Source organism: Simochromis diagramma, unplaced genomic scaffold (genome assembly GCF_900408965.1).
Source record: "Simochromis diagramma unplaced genomic scaffold, fSimDia1.1 OVJJ01000302.1, whole genome shotgun sequence".
In the NCBI taxonomy this organism is placed as follows: domain Eukaryota; kingdom Metazoa; phylum Chordata; class Actinopteri; order Cichliformes; family Cichlidae; genus Simochromis; species Simochromis diagramma.
The window spans coordinates 7279081-7284216 of record NW_024386792.1 but is presented as its reverse complement, the minus strand read 5'-3'; the positions used below and the strand labels follow the sequence as shown (position 1 = coordinate 7284216).

The 5136-nt window shown below is 40.1% G+C and overlaps 1 long non-coding RNA gene across 1 annotated transcript; it reads left to right on the top strand.

The window, feature by feature from the left end:
• The first annotated feature begins 2579 nt into the window (after positions 1-2579).
• Positions 2580-3308, top strand: LOC120728904. The gene is made up of 2 exons (XR_005694802.1): positions 2580-2711; positions 2911-3308. It is a non-coding gene; the product is annotated as an uncharacterized LOC120728904 (long non-coding RNA).
• Positions 3309-5136: the final 1828 nt, after the last annotated feature.

Here is a 5136-nt window from a genome sequence, read left to right as displayed (position 1 = left end):
TAACCTACACCTAAACTTGGTTTATATCTGACCCAGATAGACTGCATGTCATAACTTCTTACCTGAAGTTCAGTTCACCTGTCACTCGGACCAGGGTCTCTGCTCCTCCTGCCTCCCCTTTCCCTCATGCACCTGCTGGCCTCCACCACTTGCTAATGTTACTGAATCTGTGGAAGCTCCGCGATAGCCACCGCAAGAAGTAACGAATAACGACCCTATCTAAATCCCAGTAACGATTAACGTGTTCCTGATTTTGGCATAATAACTAGTTACCGTGCTCGTTACCACAATAATAACGTAGTTACTGTAACGCGTTACTTAATAACGTATGGCAGTCCATTCTGCCTGCAGCACGGACTACACTGCCCATGAGGCTACATTATTTAGGGCATTGCCTGTAACACTCTGCCCATTGCCTTCATATTGAATAATTTTTGTATAATAATTTTAAAAAATATTTCTTCACTCGCCGTAAGTAGGGGTGACATGGGCCGCGAGATAGAGAGACAGGCATTAGAGCTTCTTAATGCATATTTTGTTTGGGTTTCCACCAGCGTGGAATTACCAAAAATAGAGAGGGCATACCCTAACATTTTGGATCATTTTAAAAAGTTTACATTTCTTCAGTATTATACAGCAGAAATTCTTGTCCAGGGTTCGTACGGGTGCTTGAAATCCTTGAAAATGCTTGAAATACAGATCTGGTGCTTAAAGTGCTTGAAACTGTAATTGTATTTCATTCACCACAAATAACTATCTGATTGAATAGTTTTATTATCAGATAAAGAAATAAAATGAGTTGCAAAGTGCAAAAGCAAAATTGTATTTTGTAATCTGCAATGTTTTTCAAATATTATGTTGGTGTCTTGCAACACTTTCGGGGTTGAATGGAGCTGGTGAATCTCAATGCATTCTGGACGGTCGCTGCCATCCTGTTATTCTATGGAGTTATTTTTGTTCCACTTTTCTGAGCGCACGTAAAAAAAAAATTGCAAGTACAAGTGTTGCATTTTGAGGAGAAAATTATCTCCTATTTTGAGCAAAGAAAGGCTAAATTTCAAGGAACATAATTCACATCACCTGATTTAAAATGTTCCGTTCTTATTTAAACAGATAACTCTGAATTAAATCTAACATAAAAAATATTTAAATTCAGTTGGAAACATTTACATAATATTACCATTTCAAACACTGCCACTCTGCGTTCCTCCGCCTCTGCCTCGTTTGAGTTTTGGACGAAATGCATTCTGAGATATTCGCCTGGTTTTAGCTACAGTAGCTAGCAAGCTGATTGGAGACCAAAACAGCCAATCCGAATTTTTTGCATCCAAGTCTGTGATTGGTTGTTTTTGTGGCACAAATATGATGGTGTACAGAAAGAGCTGAACAGAGGCAGAGATGTTGAGAGCACGAGTAACACTGTGAGCGGGCCCGCAGAGATCTGAGCAAGAGCAAATGCAAAAACTGAGCAAGAGGGGTATGGAATCAGAACGATGCCACCTTGAAACGAAACCGAAAAAAATATTGAAACCGAAAAAAAATATTGTAACTGAAATAAATGTACTGAAAAATCTTGCATTGAAACCAAAAAAAAAAAATTGATAGTGAAAAACAATTAACTGAAACTGTAATTTTTTTGTTTTCGCTTACAATTTTTTTATTTTTCAGTTTCAATCCACTTTTCGGTTTCAATCCATCTTTCAGTTTCACTCTGCTGGCACTGTTTTGGCGTCTGGGGGCACGCTGGGGGGGCGGGGATTCCGACCCACATGTATTTGCATATATTATAATGCTGACCAATGACTGGAGAAAACACTGACGACGTGGCTGTGGTCACGGACAAACTCGCACGTGTCTGTTCGGGAATGGCAGATGCTGAGAGGTCCGGCGTTTACATTACCGACTATTTCAAAGTGACAGCCTGAGGTGTTCTTCAGTATACTGGATTACCGGACAGGAGGACCTGAGGCCCCACCGCATTATTTTTGGTAAGTTAAATGTGTTTGTAAGCTAATCCGTAATTTAGATCCTTAGCTAGCTAGCTAAGATGAGCACTCGGCTGTCGGGGAAACTTGTTTTGTAAAGTTCGTTTAGCTAACCCGTGCAGGTGAATGAATTTGCCCTGACTAAAGAAATCAAGAGAAACGCACCGGGCTGCTCAGTGACTAACCACGGTTACTGTACCTTTATTATGAGTATTATACTGTAAGAGCAACGGGCTGGACTCTGCTTCTGCGCAGAGCTGATTATTAAATATGTGCAAACAGCAGCATGTTTTCTGTCACTTTCCACATATGGAACGACATTAACGCCAACTTTTAAAAACCCCTCATTTGTCAATAGCTACGGATTAAATAGCAAAGTCCGATACTTATGTACTGAAACCAACTACTTCCGCTTGTCAGCTTAAGTTAAAATGTTACATTTTTCCTCTGATTATTTTTTTTATCTTTTTTTTTTTTTTTTTTTTTTTTTTACTGAGTTTGTTACAAATATTCAGGTTAAAAAACTGTCACATGTGCAGTACTCTGTATAGCTTGCATCCTTTAGGACAAATAATTTGAAACATTAATATTTCTTGTTCAATACTGAGCTGATAACACTTCTGTATGTTGTGACCAGGATGCAGCAGCAGACTGAACCTCGACTGAAACCTGGTCCATCATCTCATCTTTGCAGATGTCCATTTATAAAGCATCAACAACTCAAAGGTAAACATGATATTAGAAAATGTGTTAGTAAGGCCTTTAAAACAAATAAAAAAAATAAACAGCTGTCGGCAGAACTGTAAGACTGAACAACTTCAGATCCCGAGTGCGTGAGGACAGAGAAGGATCAGCTGTATTTCAGATTTGAGAGATAAACTTTATATTTCAGTTTGTGATGATTCTGTTCTATTTGTGATTACAGGAGCTGTCCTCAGATTCAGACCTCAGCACCACCCAGTGACAGCAGACAGATCATCCTATATCTTCAATCTTTGTAGTAACTCCAAAATTAACTGAAGAAAACAGTACAAAGGTTAAAGTACCACATGTGCTGTCAGTGAAAGCTGCAGCTGTTTTATTGATCAATTTAAAGACAAAAAGTCAAAAGGATTAATCACCCCTGTAACTGTGTCTCTATACATCAGCATTAACAGTACCTCAGTTTGGTGTTTCAGAAAACTGCTGATCTCAGACCTGCACAACTTCTGTTTTAAACACTGAATGTACTCAGCTACATGAAGAGCACATGATGTTTTCTCTGACACAATTAAATAAAACCTGATTAAAGTCAAAGGTTGTTACTTGTATTTGAACTAAAAACTTGTGATCTGGAATTCTTTCACTGTTTTTTGACAATAGTGTGTTATTTATCATAAAGTAATTCAGAGTCATTCATACCAGAGTAACCAGTGAGCACAACATATATTTAACTTTCTACAGGACTTAAAGCTATTACTATAGCTTATAGCTATAGCTATTACTTAACTGCACTACTGTATAGTTCTGTGTAAATAATCATTCTGTATTTATGATAATTTTTAATCCTACAACTGTTTATAACTTGCATAGTTCATGTTGGATTGTGTGTCCACAGGTGTTTGTACTTTGCGTCGTAATAAAATGACGGTAAAAGGCTCCGCCCACTTCCTATCCATGTCTTACCATGCAACGACTCTGTGAGTGGACTGGAGAAGTGTAGTGGTAGAGTCCTCCGTCAGGAATGAGATATGTGTGTCGACTTTTTATTCTTCCTTAAAATTATTATGCCATAACGCTGCACAGAGCAGCTCTGCTAACAGGTTATGGGCCCAGAGCAGCAGTAAAGAGATCCTGTAACTGCCAAAGGAAGGGCAGCGTTTCCTGAAACCGCAAGTTACCGGCAGGTGTTAAAAGTTTGGCACGATTGAGTGAGTAAGCGTTTTTGTGCATCATGAGCAGACGCACGGCAGAGTCGGGCAGTCGATATTCCCGTTTGCAGTTTGATGGAGATGAAAGGAAATATGAGATATGGGAAACGAAGTTCCTTGGTCATCTCAGGCTACAAGGTTTGAAAGATGTCATCTTAAAGGCTGAGGGTGATGAAGAAGCCGATGGTGAAGATGATGACAAAAATGCAGAAGCATATGCAGAGTTGATACAATTTCTGGATGACAAAAGTTTATCGTTAGTTATGAGAGATGCAGTTGATGACGGACGGAAAGCCCTAAAAATTTTGAGAGGTCATTATGCAGGAGTGGGCAAGCCAAGGATCATAAGTCTGTACACCGAACTTACTTCTCTCACAAATGAAAAGAATGAAAGTGTGACGGACTATATTATCCGAGCAGAAGCAATTATCACAGCGTTAAAAAATGTGGGTGAGTCATTAACTGATGGACTTCTGATCGCAATGATAATGAAAGGTCTACCAGAGACGTTTAAACCCCTGATTGTGCACATTACACAGAGCGAAGCAAAAATCACATTTTCAGAGTTTAAAGTAAAACTCAGAAGTTATGAAGAAACCGAGAGAATGCGTGCGGCTGTAACTGATGACAACGTAATGAGGACAAAAGTGCAATTAGACCAGGATTCTACTTCATGGCGAGCAGATGACCGAAGATCAAAGAATAATGAGATTGTGTGTTTTAAATGTGGACTAAAGGGACACACTGCAAGAACGTGCCGATCCAGAGTATGGTGCAGTTTTTGCCGGAGTAGTACACACAAAGATGCGACCTGTAGAAGGAAGCTAAGACGGGATGAAGCGAGAGGGGTTGTGGAGAAGGACTACGCGTTCAAGACGGGCTCCGAACCCCAGAGGGTCCCGGACGGCGGCCAAGAGATGCTGAATAACCAGCTACTGGTGGATACGGGAGCGACGTCACATATCTTTACGAAGATCGAGAGTTTTAAGACTTTTGATGACACATTTCGACCCGAGGCTCATTGTGTAGAGTTGGCTGACGGAAGGCGGAGCAGAGGAGCTGCAAAGCGGCGAGGAGATGCTGAGATAAGTATGATTGACAGTAAAGGACGCAGTCACAAGGTAACATTGAAACAAGCACTCTACATTCCATCGTTTCCACAGGACATTTTGTCAGTAAAAGCAGCTACTAGTAACGGAGCCACTGTGGTTTTCAAACACGGGGACAGTTTTCTTAAACAT